The 17,001-nt window shown below is 46.6% G+C and overlaps 1 long non-coding RNA gene across 1 annotated transcript; it reads left to right on the top strand.

Moving 5' to 3' along the window:
* The first annotated feature begins 6,368 nt into the window (after positions 1 to 6,368).
* LOC148224070 (uncharacterized) lies at positions 6,369 to 16,204 on the top strand. The gene is made up of 4 exons (XR_015803580.1): positions 6,369 to 6,656; positions 9,363 to 9,441; positions 12,220 to 12,284; positions 15,087 to 16,204. It is a non-coding gene; the product is annotated as an uncharacterized LOC148224070 (long non-coding RNA).
* Positions 16,205 to 17,001: the final 797 nt, after the last annotated feature.

Genomic DNA, 17,001 nt, shown 5'->3' with positions numbered 1-17,001 from the left:
CGTGGAAGTGGCATGGAGCAGCACCCAGACCGGAGGGCTTCTAGCCCCTTGTCGTGATCCACTGATTAAAATGATCAGAAATGGCTCTGCCTCAATTAGGGTGCAAATGAGACCGTGTGCCAAAGTCAATAGCATGGGTTTTATTGAACGGTAAATTAGAGAGAGACAGAATGAGAGAGAGAGAAAAATAGAAATGGAATAGAGGTGGGGGGAGAGAAAGAGAGTGTCAGAGGCAAATGAAGTAGAAAACCTCAGCACTCTGTGGATCCCAATGGAATCCTGCTCTCTGATGGAGAGCATCCACAGATCCCTTGGAGATGGATCCCAGTGGCATACTGTGGATTCTCTACATCTCTGTCTTCTTGGTGCTCAGGGTCCCCCACAAACACGGAGTTCAGGGGGTCAGTGCACACTTGGGCCAGGGGGGAAGGCCCGGGTTCCTCCCCTGTCAGGGACAAGTCTGGCACAGCCATGGCAGCAGCCTCTGGCTCTGCTGCATCCCTTTGCATCAGGAGCAGTGCTGTGCTGCAAGGCCTCAGCAGTGAGTCTGGGCAGCGCTTTGGGGCTCTTGGATGGATTCTGGCCCCTCCTCAGGTGTCCCTCACGGCGATGTGCCGTGGATGTGGCCTTCCCTGGGTGGGCATTTTCCGGCTGAGGCAGTTTGTGTGAGGGAGGATGGGTGTTGACTGCCTGTGAGCAGAGGTTCCCCCACAGCCCCAGAACTCTCGTCCTCCCTGGCTGGCTGTGGGCAGTGTGTGCAAAGGTGGCCTCAGCAGATGAGCCTGTGGGCTACGGCCTTCCCCAGCCCCAGCCTGGCCCAAGGCGATTTTCTGAACAGCTGCTGGGTTTGGCTTTCTTTGGATACATTCTCCTGCCTGAGTCTTGTGTCCTTGTCCCTAGAGCAGAGGCAATTGCTCAATGGTGTCACCTTTATGGTACCTCAGGTGCTGTTAGGCCGCTCAAGTCCCGGACCAAAGCTGCCGTCAGGTGAAGGAGGGGTGAGCTGGGGTGGTCCTCAGCCTCTTTATTCAGTTTAGCCATAATGTGCAAATCTCCTTGCTGGCAGCGTTTAAGCCATTTGCCATCACATTTCAGTGCGTGCCAGCGCTGCTGAGCCCAGAGCCCTGTGAGGCCCGGTGCCCCAGGACAGACCCCCCCCGAGCCCCACAGTGCCAGGCCTGGCTTTGCAGGCTGGGCTGTGCGGGGCCAGAGGAATTGTTTGGATGGCCGCAGGCAGGGAGTCGTGGTCAGCGGCTCCATGGGCGGCTGCAGGCCAGGGATGAGGGGTGTCCCTCAGGGAGGGCGGTGCCTCGGCCCCGGGGCTCAGCAATGGCTTTTCCAATGGCACAGAGAGTGGCTGGAGCTGCCCTCAGCAGGGCCTTTGCAGGGGACAGGAAGCCGAGCGGGGCAGGGGCTGAGGAGAAGCTCTTGGGGTGCGCAGGGAGGAGAAGCTGAGCGCGAGCCGGCAGTGGGTGCTGCCAGCCCAGAGAGCAGCCGTGGGCTGGGCTGCATGGAAAGGGGCAAAGGGCAGCAGGCAAGGGAGGTGAGCGTGGCCCTCTGGGCCATTTTTGTGAGACCCTGCCTGGAGCACGACATGCGTGTGTGGGGGCCCCAGCATAAGGAGGACGGGGACCTGCAAGAAGGAGTTCAGAGGACTGAGAGGGAGAGAAAGAAGGAGTAGGATAATAGATGGAACTAGGTGATTTTTGATGTCCTTCCCAACCCGTAAGTATACTATGACTCTAAAAGATGTGGGGATGTTTATTTCAACATGACTTACTCATAATATTATTAGCATAATATTTGATTCATTTTAGTTTTTATTATAATAATCTACTACTATTTCTTCTCTTTGTCCTTCTTCCTTTCTTCTCCTTGTACTTTTCCCTTTTCTCCTTCTTCTTCATTTTCTTCTTCTTTTACTTTTCCTTCTTCTATTCTTCTTCTACTTCTTATTCATATTCTTCTTATTCTTATTCCTATTCTTATTCCTATACTTATTCCTATTCTTAGTCCTATACTTATTCCTATTCTTATTCAATTTCTTTCTATTCTTAATTCCTATCCTTATTGAATGCTACTGTTTCTTAATCTTCTTCATATTCTTCTAATTATTCCTAGTCTAATATTTTTTGTGTGTGTATTTTTTGGGGGTTTTGTGGGTTTTTTTTGGATTTTTTTTTTTTTCCCTACTACTAGTTATTTACATGGAAGGGTGTGATGTTAAAGCAGGAGCTTTTCCTGGAAGAGCTGTCCAGCGTCAGAGGATGTTGCTCTGGGAGGTGGTGGAGTCGCTCTCTCTGCAAGGTGTTGAGTCGTCCGGATGTGGCACCTGGGGACACGGTGTCAGGGCGATGGTGGTGGTGGTGCCCGACGCTGGGTGGGACAGGAGCGGCAGGCAGGTTTGGGGCCGGCTGAGTGCCTTGGATGGTGCAAAGCAGGCGGGTCCCGCTGAGGCCGCGGGGCCGTGCGCAGGCCAAGGCAGCCCGTGTGGCTCGCTCAGGCCGGGCATGGCTGCGGGCCGGCCGCCATGGCAGAGGCCCGGGCTGGCGCCGGCCGCGGCCCCTACTGCTCGGTGTGCGGAGCCAGGCAGGGGCAGCGGCAGAGGCGGCGCAGCGCCCGCAGTGCCCGCCGCAGCCGCGATGGCCGCCTCTTGATGGCCACGGGCGCCTCCACACGGGCAGGGGAGGAGGCGCAGCACGGCCCTGGGGAGCTCGGCTCGGCTGCTGCCGGCTCAACCCAGGCCTCGCGAGGGGCAGCCCCGGGGAACCCGCCTGCGGACAAACCTGCCCATCGTCGCTCTCGCTCTGCCTGGTCTTCAGTGAGCTCGAGGACGCTCACTCCGTCCCACTCGTCTTCCTCATGCAGCACGGCCTTGTCCCCGGTGGTCTGTTCCCAGCTGTGCTGCATGAGGTCTGGGAGGCTGTCGTTCTCCCAGTCGGACGGCAGAGAGGGTGTCTCACCATGCCCTGGGGACTCCACCTGCTGAACGGAGACTTCCTCCTCAGAAAACTGCTGGGCCATGGACTCCTCCCAGTCTGACGCTTCCTGGTGACAAGCGACATCGCTGTGGGACAGCTCTTCCTGGACGCAGTCATCCCAGTCGGACAGATGGTGAGTGTCGTGGATGTCTTCTGGGGAAAGCTCCTGCCCAATGCCGGCTTCCGCTGGGGATCCCTGATGGCAGCTATAGGTGACACTGCTGCAGGCCGGCAGGTCAGAACTGTCACCTGCTGCCAGCCACTGCCCGCTGATGGCCTGATCTTCTGGCCTGCTGGGCATGGGGCTGGCTGCTTTGGAGTTTGGGTGGGTCTTTCCCTGCTCCATGTTCATTGTGCTGTAAGGCACAGAAGTCCCTGGAGCTGCTTCCTCCTGTATGAGTGGCACTCCTGGGACTGGGCAGCGCAGGGCCCTGTGCCCCTTATATACCCCTGCAGGTTGGGGCTGTTCCATGTCACCGGGACAACAGAACGCCCAACAACGCCCAGGAACCCGATAGAACGCCCCTGCGTCACAAAGGGCCCAGCCCAGCACCCCTTCAGCAGCCCAAGCCCGTGGAAGTGGCATGGAGCAGCACCCAGACCGGAGGGCTTCTAGCCCCTTGTCGTGATCCACTGATTAAAATGATCAGAAATGGCTCTGCCTCAATTAGGGTGCAAATGAGACCGTGTGCCAAAGTCAATAGCATGGGTTTTATTGAACGGTAAACTAGAGAGAGACAGAATGAGAGAGAGAGAAAAATAGAAATGGAATAGAGGTGGGGGGAGAGAAAGAGAGTGTCAGAGGCAAATGAAGTAGAAAACCTCAGCACTCTGTGGATCCCAATGGAATCCTGCTCTCTGATGGAGAGCATCCACAGATCCCTTGGAGATGGATCCCAGTGGCATACTGTGGATTCTCTGCATCTCTGTCTTCTTGGTGCTCAGGGTCCCCCACAAACACGGAGTTCAGGGGGTCAGTGCACACTTGGGCCAGGGGGGAAGGCCCGGGTTCCTCCCCTGTCAGGGACGAGTCTGGCACAGCCATGGCAGCAGCCTCTGGCTCTGCTGCATCCCTTTGCATCAGGAGCAGTGCTGTGCTGCAAGGCCTCAGCAGTGAGTCTGGGCAGCGCTTTGGGGCTCTTGGATGGATTCTGGCCCCTCCTCAGGTGTCCCTCATGGCGATGTGCCGTGGATGTGGCCTTTCCTGGGTGGGCATTTTCCGGCTGAGGCAGTTTGTGTGAGGGAGGATGGGTGTTGACTGCCTGTGAGCAGAGGTTCCCCCACAGCCCCAGAACTCTCGTCCTCCCTGGCTGGCTGTGGGCAGTGTGTGCAAAGGTGGCCTCAGCGGATGAGCCTGTGGGCTACGGCCTTCCCCAGCCCCAGCCTGGCCCAAGGTGATTTTCAGCACAGCTGCTGGGTTTGGCTTTCTTTGGATACATTCTCCTGCCTGAGTCTTGTGTCCTTGTCCCTAGAGCAGAGGCAATTGCTCAGTGGTGTCACCTTTATGGTACCTCAGGTGCTGTTAGGCCGCTCAAGTCCCGGACCAAAGCTGCCGTCAGGTGAAGGAGGGGTGAGCTGGGGTGGTCTCAGCCTCTTTATTCAGTTTAGCCATAATGTGCAAATCTCCTTGCTGGCAGCGTTTAAGCCATTTGCCATCCCATTTCAGTGTGTGCCAGCGCTGCTGAGCCCAGAGCCCTGTGAGGCCCGGTGCCCCAGGACAGACCCCCCCCGAGCCCCACAGTGCCAGGCCTGGCTTTGCAGGCTGGGCTGTGCGGGGCCAGAGGAATTGTTTGGATGGCCGCAGGCAGGGAGTCGTGGTCAGCGGCTCCATGGGCGGCTGCAGGCCAGGGATGAGGGGTGTGCCTCAGGGAGGGCTGCGCCTCGGCCCCGGGGCTCAGCAATGGCTTTTCCAATGGCACAGAGAGTGGCTGGAGCTGCCCTCAGCAGGGCCTTTGCAGGGGACAGGAAGCCGAGCGGGGCAGGGGCTGAGGAGAAGCTCTTGGGGTGCGCAGGGAGGAGAAGCTGAGCGCGAGCCGGCAGTGGGTGCTGCCAGCCCAGAGAGCAGCCGTGGGCTGGGCTGCATGGAAAGGGGCAAAGGGCAGCAGGCAAGGGAGGTGAGCGTGGCCCTCTGGGCCATTTTTGTGAGACCCTGCCTGGAGCACGACATGCGTGTGTGGGGGCCCCAGCATAAGGAGGACGGGGACCTGCAAGAAGGAGTTCAGAGGACTGAGAGGGAGAGAAAGAAGGAGTAGGATAATAGATGGAACTAGGTGATTTTTGATGTCCTTCCCAACCCGTAAGTATACTATGACTCTAAAAGATGTGGGGATGTTTATTTCAACATGACTTACTCATAATATTATTAGCATAATATTTGATTCATTTTAGTTTTTATTATAATAATCTACTACTATTTCTTCTCTTTGTCCTTCTTCCTTTCTTCTCCTTGTACTTTTCCCTTTTCTCCTTCTTCTTCATTTTCTTCTTCTTTTACTTTTCCTTCTTCTATTCTTCTTCTACTTCTTATTCATATTCTTCTTATTCTTATTCCTATTCTTATTCCTATACTTATTCCTATTCTTAGTCCTATACTTATTCCTATTCTTATTCAATTTCTTTCTATTCTTAATTCCTATCCTTATTGAATGCTACTGTTTCTTAATCTTCTTCATATTCTTCTAATTATTCCTAGTCTAATATTTTTTGTGTGTGTATTTTTTGGGGGTTTTTTTTGGATTTTTTTTTTTTCCCTACTACTAGTTATTTACATGGACAGTTCTGATGTTAAAGCAGGAGCTTTTCCTGGAAGAGCTGTCCAGCGTCAGACGATGTTGCTCTGGGAGGTGGTGGAGTCGCTCTCTCTGCAAGGTGTTGAGTCGTCCGGATGTGGCACCTGGGGACACGGTGTCAGGGCGATGGTGGTGGTGGTGCCCGACGCTGGGTGGGACAGGAGCGGCAGGCAGGTTTGGGGCCGGCCGAGTGCCTTGGATGGCGCAAAGCAGGCGGGTCCCGCCGAGGCCGCGGGGCCGTGCGCAGGCCAAGGCAGCCCGTGTGGCTCGCTCAGGCCGGGCATGGCTGCGGGCCGGCCGCCATGGCAGAGGCCCGGGCTGGCGCCGGCCGCGGCCCCTACTGCTCGGTGTGCGGAGCCAGGCAGGGGCAGCGGCAGAGGCGGCGCAGCGCCCGCAGTGCCCGCCGCAGCCGCGATGGCCGCCTCTTGATGGCCACGGGCGCCTCCACACGGGCAGGGGAGGAGGCGCAGCACGGCCCTGGGGAGCTTGGCTCGGCTGCTGCCGGCTCAACCCAGGCCTCGCGAGGGGCAGCCCCGGGGAACCCGCCTGCGGACAAACCTGCCCATCGTCGCTCTCGCTCTGCCTGGTCTTCAGTGAGCTCGAGGACGCTCACTCCGTCCCACTCGTCTTCCTCATGCAGCACGGCCTTGTCCCCGGTGGTCTGTTCCCAGCTGTGCTGCATGAGGTCTGGGAGGCTGTCGTTCTCCCAGTCGGACGGCAGAGAGGGTGTCTCACCATGCCCTGTGGACTCCACCTGCTGAACGGAGACTTCCTCCTCAGAAAACTGCTGGGCTATGGACTCCTCCCAGTCTGACGCTTCCTGGTGACAGGCGACATCGCTGTGGGACAGCTCTTCCTGGACGCAGTCATCCCAGTCGGACAGATGGTGAGTGTCGTGGATGTCTTCTGGGGAAAGCTCCTGCCCAATGCCGGCTTCCGCTGGGGATCCCTGATGGCAGCTATAGGTGACACTGCTGCAGGCCGGCAGGTCAGAACTGTCACCTGCTGCCAGCCACTGCCCGCTGATGGCCTGATCTTCTGGCCTGCTGGGCATGGGGCTGGCTGCTTTGGAGTTTGGGTGGGTCTTTCCCTGCTCCATGTTCATTGTGCTGTAAGGCACAGAAGTCCCTGGAGCTGCTTCCTCCTGTATGAGTGGCACTCCTGGGACTGGGCAGCGCAGGGCCCTGTGCCCCTTATATACCCCTGCAGGTTGGGGCTGTTCCATGTCACCAGGACAACAGAACGCCCAACAACGCCCAGGAACCCGATAGAACGCCCCTGTGTCACAAAGGGCCCAGCCCAGCACCCCTTCAGCAGCCCAAGCCCGTGGAAGTGGCATGGAGCAGCACCCAGAGCGGAGGGCTTCTAGCCCCTTGTCGTGATCCACTGATTAAAATGATCAGAAATGGCTCTGCCTCAATTAGGGTGCAAATGAGACCGTGTGCCAAAGTCAATAGCATGGGTTTTATTGAACGGTAAATTAGAGAGAGACAGAATGAGAGAGAGAGAAAAATAGAAATGGAATAGAGGTGGGGGGAGAGAAAGAGAGTGTCAGAGGCAAATGAAGTAGAAAACCTCAGCACTCTGTGGATCCCAATGGAACCGTGCTCTCTGATGGAGAGCACCCACAGATCCCTTGGAGATGGATCCCAGTGGCATACTGTGGATTCTCTACATCTCTGTCTTCTTGGTGCTCAGGGTCCCCCACAAACACGGAGTTCAGGGGGTCAGTGCACACTTGGGCCAGGGGGGAAGGCCCGGGTTCCTCCCCTGTCAGGGACGAGTCTGGCACAGCCATGGCAGCAGCCTCTGGCTCTGCTGCATCCCTTTGCATCAGGAGCAGTGCTGTGCTGCAAGGCCTCAGCAGTGAGTCTGGGCAGCGCTTTGGGGCTCTTGGATGGATTCTGGCCCCTCCTCAGGTGTCCCTCACGGCGATGTGCCGTGGATGTGGCCTTCCCTGGGTGGGCATTTTCCGGCTGAGCCAGTTTGTGTGAGGGAGGATGGGTGTTGACTGCCTGTGAGCAGAGGTTCCCCCCACAGCCCCAGAACTCTCGTCCTCCCTGGCTGGCTGTGGGCAGTGTGTGCAAAGGTGGCCTCAGCAGATGAGCCTGTGGGCTACGGCCTTCCCCAGCCCCAGCCTGGCCCAAGGCGATTTTCTGAACAGCTGCTGGGTTTGGCTTTCTTTGGATACATTCTCCTGCCTGAGTCTTGTGTCCTTGTCCCTAGAGCAGAGGCAATTGCTCAGTGGTGTCACCTTTATGGTACCTCAGGTGCTGTTAGGCCGCTCAAGTCCCGGACCAAAGCTGCCGTCAGGTGAAGGAGGGGTGAGCTGGGGTGGTCCTCAGCCTCTTTATTCAGTTTAGCCATAATGTGCAAATCTCCTTCCTGGCAGTGTTTAAGTCATTTCCCGTAACATTTCCATCCAACACCCAGAAGGAATTCTGTTTGTCATTTTCCCACTCAGGTGGTGAACAGAGGGACAGGTTTGATACATGAAAAGGATGGAGTGTGTTTTTTGAAAGTGTAGAAATTAGATTAAATTTGCTTATGTGTATCTATTAATACAAGATCTTGAGATCTATCTACCACCTCGAACTCCTTCGAAGTAATTTTTGTCTTTCTGAATACTGTCATTCTCACCAGTGTGATTTCCTCTTGAGGTGCAATGTTATTGACAGTAGTAAGCCAGACAAGAACACTTTTCTTTGGTCAATTTGTCCCACTTCAGCACTGAGCAATTCTGATTAATGAAAGAAAAAATAATGCACCTGCAGGCAATGCCTAGAGAATCCAAATAATGCTGTATCTTGCAGCATTATATGCCTTTTAATCACATGTTATGGCTTAATACAGGACTGCAAAGTCATCAGCACAAGAAAAGTACAGACCTGAAGGCAAGATTACTGAAATGACACATATCCAAGAGTTGATACATGCCACAATTTCTCCATGGGCCGAGATTTGGGTCATAGCGTGAATCTATATACTGGGATGAGGGGGTGGTGAGGGAAGGAGAAAAACGGAGAGAATTGGTCAAGGCTACACAAAGAAAGATTAAGAAATTGAAGGCAAAGGAAGGAAGGAAAGGACAGAAATCAGAGGTTGTTAGAAATGACACACGGATTGAAATATGGCTTTTAAAAGGACCAAGAAACATAGAAATAAAGGAGTGATGGTCATGTTAGGCAGGCACAGACACCCCCAGTTGTGTCCCCCCACATCTCTCACTCAAAAAAAAAAAAGGTGATAAACCAGTTGAAAAACTAACATGAATTCTAGCCTGAAGTCTTCCCCAGCCTTTTAAATTGTTAAAATTATTTTTTATTAATTGACAAGAATAAAAAAGCAAAATCCTTTGGCACTCCTGTCTCCTTTTCTGTTCTCTGAGTGGGATCCATTTTCACGTTATCCAGATACTGTGTAAGAAAATGTGCTGGTCCAAGAGAGAAATGGCCCATGGCCCTTCAGTCCAGATATAGTCCATGTGGCTAGAGAGCTAGCAAGACATGAGCTGTAACAATCTTTGCAAAATCATTTGTGAAATGTGCTGCCTGCATTTTAAGCAGCAGGTCATCTTTGTTTCTGTTAACAGAAGTACCTTTTGTGTACCTCAGGAGGAGCCTTTCCACTTGTTTGACTGGATTTGTCTTCCTAGAACTCCATCTCAACAGGTTAGACGTCTGTCTGGGAATTAATCCTGTGTTTTTGATTAAACATCACTGTTTGTCTATTCATCCTCATCCTCATTCTTATTCTGTCCTGGTTTTAGAAAAGGAAAAACAAAACTCATGGCAGAGCCCACCCAAACCTTTGTGAACTCTAAAGAGACAATCTTTCATGTCACCTAGCAATGTAAATGAGTATTAGATGTAATAGTTATATTTAACTGTGTTGTTCAGCTCTTTACCTGTGAAAATATATTGAAAAGGGCATGTGATAGCACTGTTGTCTCTTCTGTAGTTAATTACCTGAGTGAAACAAACAAAAGGGTATGACCCCTATTTGGACTATGAACATTCTCCAGGCTTAAAGAATTTGTGGGCCATATCGTCTGAAGCAGTCTCATTTTCCATACCCTCGTTATGGCCAGTGGAGCTGGGACAATTTACAAGGGTGGAAGATCTGACCTGATGTCAATGTGATAGATAAAATGATACTTTATTCTCATTATCCTCAGTGTCAGCACATATGGCACTTCTATGTGATACAATTCCCTTAACACACAGCAAATATTTACTCAGCTCTTCTTTTTGCTTGAGCTGGACCATGGGTGACCAGCTGCCATCATCAATCAATTCATCAAGGGAAAGGTTTTAACCCTTACTTTATAAAAGCCCCTGATTGAATAGGTTTCTTCATGAGAGAGTGTCCAAATTCAACAGAATGATGATTCTTATGTCACTTGGAGTACTCGGCAGTAATATTTTACAGTCTCTTGGAAAACCACTGGTGCTATGAAGCCTGTTAAGAATTTCAGTTCATTTTGGAGGGAGGAACAGGGCTCCTTTATGATATGGATACTATGCTTTGGAATGTTAATATAGAAAGTATGATTACTTTCATTTCTATTTAAATTAAATATCGAATGCCAAGTATCCCAAGGTGCTGGATATGTAATATGAGATGTAAGATCCTCCATTCTGATGACAGTAACAAAGGCTATTCTGAAATCCAGAAGTCTCAATGCCTTGAAAAATTAATTCTCTCAGAGTTTTGTTTTATAAAATATATATAATTCAATGGCACTGGACGGCAAAACTACAGTGGCAAATTACAAGAGTTATGAAAAATTCACTTTGAAGCTAATATCAAGTCATCAAAAAAATGGAATACTCCTGACCCTTTCTCCAAAGTGTAAATTAGCAGCCTAATGGTAATATTCAAATGTAAGCTCCTTTTGATGAAAATAATATAGGAAAGTGCTTCCTACTGTGAATCATCCTAACATGAGAAATAGAATTTGGGTACTATGATCTCTGCAAAGGGCACAGCAAGCTGGCAAATATGGAAATAAAAGATGAAAGCAATTTTGTGCATCTCTTGCCAATGTTTTATTCCCTTTTTAGTTATTATATAAAATCCAAATATCTGAAAGCACTTTTCTGTGTTGCTATAAAAACAAATTACTTGCCTAACCAATTAAATGTTTTCATGCAAAAAACTGTAGTGATGAATGTAAATTAGAGCTAAAGTATGTAATATACTGACCATGCTTAAGAATATTTATTGTAAATATTGTGATCTATCAATAATAGGTGCTTTTACTGAAGCATTAATATTTGCATAAAAAAGAAAAAAAGGCAGTGATTTGAAATAGTATTATTACAAAATTATAGTTATGTAAAATATTTTCTTCCATAATTTTGTATTATAGGAGAAGAGTGTTTAAGAATTCTGAAGCATAGAGAAAGCAGATTATTTTTTTGTTTGTCCCACCCAACTAAGACCACTCAGGGCAAAGGTTGTACAGCCTAAAATTTCTCAATGCTGGAAAATCCCTTTTTTACTACTAAAAGCTTTATTGTATTATGCTAATTACTTTGCTCTTTTAGTGATGGAAATTAGACTACTTGTTGCCATATATGTTAATATCGTTAAGATTGTTTCTATGTATAAAGCAGACAGCTGTGCCTTTCCCATCATTAATTTTGCTTGCTTTCTTCCATTCACTTTTGGTGGACACATCTACTAAAATCTACTTTTCATCAAATGTTGACCCAGCTTGCTTTCCAAGATTGGCTAAGAATGAAAAGAATTGCAATAAACAAAAAATGGATATTCATGTTGCATTTTTATCTTGACAGTTCCAAGAGAGAGGTGAGAGCATCCTGGCTGATTCATTTAATTACTTCTGCAGAATCTTTATCTGACTTGAAAGCTTCCTCTCCTGAGGACAGATCTTTCCACCCACCTATCACTGATACTTAGAAGTACTCTTGAAATCAAAGATGTTCTGCTTTGGACTGAAACTCACTTAGTTTGTTATTGATAATAATTAATAAATAACTTTATATATGTCTATATAGAGTAGAATTGCTAAAAATGAGAGTTTACAGTGATCAATAGAATTTGTGTTGGTTGCTATTAAAATCTATTTGATAGCTCTTTAAATCTTCCACATTCTTTAGTCCAGTATATTTTTCAGAGCAGCATATTTGGGTGCATGACTGTAATTAGCTGAAGGCTCTGATCCAGAATAAAAGCTGAGAATTTGGAGCCAAAAGACAAAAAAAGCAAGCTTATCTGAGAACTTGAACTCAGAGTCAACCTTAGACTTTGGTCACTGGCAAATGTAAGTAACCTAAGGTAGTTATGGAATTGAACTGATATTTCTCCTCTTCAGCTAATGTTCTTGCACTCATGGTTGACATATTCCAGATAAAGTGCTTTGGTAGCCCAGCAATCACTAAGTTTGGTAGGATGTCTAAATTAAGTCTTTTTAATTACAGTTGAGAAACACCCTCCAGAAAGCTCCAGGCTCTGTTCTGTGCAGATGATCTGTATGTATGCATGGGTGAGTAAGTGGTGTCTGTCTCCTTTATAACAGGGAGAAAAGTGCTTATTATTAGTCAGATTGTATCTTGGATCTCTCTGAGTCACTACACTTCAATGCTGGCTAAGGTGCTTGTGCACAGATGTTGTGGGGTGTCATGAACTGGGTATTGTAAGGTTCAGGGCACTGTGGATGCTTACACATTGATTTTCTGTACATTAAGCTTGTATGATTGCCTGCACTAGCAAAATTTCTTATAATTTAGTGAATTGTGATGATAGAACCTTTTGACTTGGTTAAAAAATGCCATTTATTTAAGAATTGGAATTGATGATCCTTGTGGGTCCCTCCCAACTCAGGAAATTCTGGGATTCTATCAGCAGTAAATACTGTGAATTGTGTTTCCTAGAGAGCTGTATAATCTAGCCTCACACTAAAAATAACTGTGTATTTTGTGTCATGTATTTTGTGTTGTCCATGTAAGAAGGCCAAGTCATAAGCAAACTTCGTAAGAGTACAAAGAGGGGTGAGAATGCCTGAAAATAAGTATGAACAAAATTTAGGTACCAATTTAAATTGATTAGTTAAAAATCAGGCATCTTGATGTACATCTGGCTGTCACTTGTAATGCTAGAATCATTCTACTTCCTTCTCTCTTAAAACAGCTTCTTTCACAAAATTGCCTCTTCAGTCTACAAAACCAATCTTCTATTTTTTGTTATTTAATCCAACTTCCCTTGGGACTTAAAGTTCATTTATAAGTAAGGGACGTTTCTTACAAATGATAAACTTTGTCATGTACAGTGAGAATGTATCAGTCACAGGGTTTCAGAGAACAACTTCACCTCCACTATGGACAGGAGGGCAAACAGCAGAAAGAAGCATCCTGCTCTAAAACCTTTCCTGCATCAGCTCCTTTGGCATTATGATAATTAGATCATCTGTCTATATAGGCTCCATATGGTAATTTTTCTGTGAATGTTTTCTTTACTTGAACACAGTGTATCACTCTATTTACAGCTCCACATTGAAATTAACCTTGGAGACTGGGCTGAGTAGTGGAAAGTGTTTTATTACTCAAGGCAGGGGTGATGGAAATATGAGACATATTTTCTCTGATTCTGAAGAGTAGGAAACAAGTGACAGATAAATGAAGACATGCTCAGATCAGCTAAGAAAGTCTAGTATATCAGAAAATCCTGGACAAGTTTGCCAATAGGGTTACCGTGTTTTGTTTAAAAGTGCAGCAAATCAGAAAAAGTACCCCAGTTCTTTAGTCCACAGGCTGTAAAGTGTGCAAATCTTAGTTATGGCTCTGTACGAGCAGCCAGCTGGAACACTAAGAGCATGGTGTTTAAATAAACTTAAATCCCTTAAAATAACAACATCTCACTGCAATTTCAGCAGAGAGTAGTTCAATGAAATTGTTATTAATAGTCATCACCTTAAGAAATAACTAGAAGATAAAAAAAGAGGAATCTCCTTCATGTAACCCTAAAACAGTCCCAGTGTGGGTGAGTGAAAGTGTTGAGTGATGACTCAGAAGCCAGACTGGCTGGGCTGTTACACCTCAGGTCCACACTGGTGGCCATGCTGCTTGCCCCATCAGGCACGAGGAGCCACTGGCCCAGGGTGGAGCATCTTGAGCCTGGCTTTCACTGCGTGCCTGAGGCAGTGTCACAGTGCCAGGTCACACCCATCAGGTCCTTTTTTGTCATCAGGGGCTGATGAAAATCCTAGCCTGTTACTGACTTGCAAGGAAGCTGGCACCTTTTGGAACATCTGCCCCGCTTTTGGAGGAGTAAATGGATTAAAAGACAGTGCAGGGTCTCTGCAAGTAACAAGCAATGATTTCGTGGATAATTAGTGGAGAGCCTTTAATTGGTAGGTTGTCTCTTTTAAGTCTTTTTAAGACTTTGGGGCTGGCTTGCTGGATTAGATTGTTATTTACTTATGTATTTCACCTTTGAAAGATATTTTATGCTTTTATTGCATGAGATATTCTGATATCTGCCCCAAAATATTTTGGATTATTTCAGACCACTGCTGTACTTGTCAATGACAAAAATAAAATTGCTGCACTGTTTCCTTTTTTTTTAAAGAGTTCTAGAGCTGCAGTCTTCCATTTCATCTTTTCTATTGTTTCTCAATGTTAGGAACTAATAATTCAGAGATATCTCTGCCTGAATTAGGGTGCAAATAAGACCTGAATTATCTCTTTTTTGCCATCTGTGTCTATTGTGGTAGCTTATCTTGTGAGAATTTCCTCCTTTGTCAAAAGTTTAGAGCATCATTTTCATTTCTAGAGATGGGGATGTGCCAGTTTTTCTATCATATTCAAATCAGTTCTGAGTTTGCACACAGTAATCTTTATGATCAAACAGGACCACCCTCCTGTCACTTGATTTTAAAACTAAAAAAAAAAAAAAAAAAAAAAAAGAAAATTAAGCAGTTTTCACTAGCATCATCAGTCCTCCGAAGAGGATGAAAATAGTCAAAGCTAAATGCTACAACTATGACGTGTAATCCATGTAAATGAACACAAGGATTTTTGTTATTTAAAAATGAATTTAAAAATGAAAAGAAAAGCACTTGGGACTTCCTTCACTTTCCTTCATTGCTTAGTGTTGCAAAGTAAAAAGGGGCTAGAAGGATAATGGTATTTCCTCATCTTCATAACAAACTGCACTAGAATTTACTGGCACAGCAGGAAATTAAACAAGATTGTTTTGTTTTTTGTGGTTTTTTTTTTCAACCAGAGTATTGTGTTCCAGTTAAGAGATATTTGGAAATGTTCTGAAAATTCATTTTTGCTCCTTACAGAATTTACTATTGAAGGCTTCAAAGACACTCGTGGAAACCTATCTGGATAAACAAGAGAATGTATGCAACCCAAAGCTGGGACAAAGCATCTGGGCTTGAACAAAGTGATGAGAGGAAGTTCAATGCTTACAGATATACTTCTGATATTCAAATTAATTTCCACAGAGACTCAGCCTGGCCTTCTTGAAGGCAAACCATTCAAAATCCATCTTATTTCCATTTATATTTCCATTTTATATTTAATGTAGGCTGCAAGAGAGATGCAGTGCCTCGCTTCACTTTTTTAATCATTTCCCTGTTCTACTACATCTCAGTATTGCATACAAGTCCATCACTCACATTAGAGGCATGGTCTTGAGGAGACAGCTGGCAAGCTGGACTGTATTCCTACCTCACTGCTGAGGCACTTGGTAACTCTGGACATCTTCTAAACTTTTGTTTTCATCAGAATGCCTGCAGGCATCATGGAACAGTAACAGGCCTATTATCAGGATCAGCTAATTGCTGTATGCCGTAGCTAACAGGACCAGGGCTTCAGGTTTAGCTTATGTACATACAAAACAAGCTTAATTTACAAATTAATCCACATGTATTCCTAATGGAGACTGGCAAATAAAGCCCTGCAGTCAGACAAATGCAAAAACAATAGGAAACTAGAATTATGTGTTTTTCCTATCCATAAATTTAACGACTTCCTCATATGGATTGCAGCAGCTCCACATTTTCCACTTATATCACTATTCATGCCTACAGCCTAAAGCAAAACAAGAATGATTACTTTAAAATGCAAGATTTTTATGATGTAAAATTAGATTTTTATCTCATTGTCCTGGTCCTGACTACGAATTAGTTAATTTTTGCAGTAGCTGGGATGGGGCATGGCTGAGATCCAGAGGTTATTCTGAACCACCTTATGCCATTCAATGGGAATGAAGGAAGGAGTTCCTTTGGCTCAGGGTAGCTAGCATGGAGGTGGTTGGGCATTGTTGGGATCCTGTGCTATATTGTGCCTGTATAGCACTTGCAAGTGGATCACTCACCTCTCTTGTTTGCTTTTGCTATAAATGCTGTTACTGCTCTTATTTCATTGCTGTTTCCAGTAAATTGTTCTTATCTCAGTCTATGGTCATTGTCTTTTGTGTCTCTTGTTCTTCTCTCCACACTCCCAAAGGGGAGGAGGAGGAGGGGGAGTGATCAAGTGTGCAAGGTTTGGAGTGGTTTCAGTGGGAAAACTAAATTGAAGAATACCATTCTTAAACCACAACATACATTAACTGTATAGAATATGGAAATGGTATAGTATTTTTGCTGTCAGAGCAAAATGCTCAGATTATATTTGCATTTAGTTCTTCTATTCTCCAATGGCTGTAAATACAAGGAGGGTGTTCACATTTCTAAGCTCTTTAATGCCTTTATAATCATACTAGTAATAGTAGAGTTTACATTTTAGATTCTGTAAAAATAAAGGGCTCCTCCCAGTTTTGTATTATATGGGAACTGGTTTAAGCATCCCTTCCAGTCTTGTGACCAAGTGATTTATGAAGATGTTGAAGAGCCTTAGGCCTAGGATGGAGCCCTGCAGAACCCCACTACTGACAGGTCACCTTAAATCTGATTTAAGGAAATTTTCATTTCTGCAGAGAAATTCTGATGATTGTCAGTACACATGCCCTGTAGGTCAGTGTTATTTATTTAGTTTGTTTCTGTCCAGTATCTGTCCAATATCAAAGTGTTTTCTCACATCTCAAAAGCTACTATGTGACTTCATTTTTCATAAAGCCTCCTGCTCTCTGTTTCTGCTCTACTGATGTGAATTACTGATGTCCCACTCCCTGTGTTAGTGCTTTTTCTTGGTTGCTTTACAATTTGTGTATTTGCAGAGGAGCACAGTCCATGCAAAAATATGATATTCAGT

The sequence above is a fragment of the Sturnus vulgaris genome, chromosome 4, assembly GCF_052056855.1.
Source record: "Sturnus vulgaris isolate bStuVul1 chromosome 4, bStuVul1.hap1, whole genome shotgun sequence".
In the NCBI taxonomy this organism is placed as follows: domain Eukaryota; kingdom Metazoa; phylum Chordata; class Aves; order Passeriformes; family Sturnidae; genus Sturnus; species Sturnus vulgaris.
Note: the sequence above shows the minus strand (reverse complement) of the source record. Positions and strands in the feature narration are given on the sequence as shown.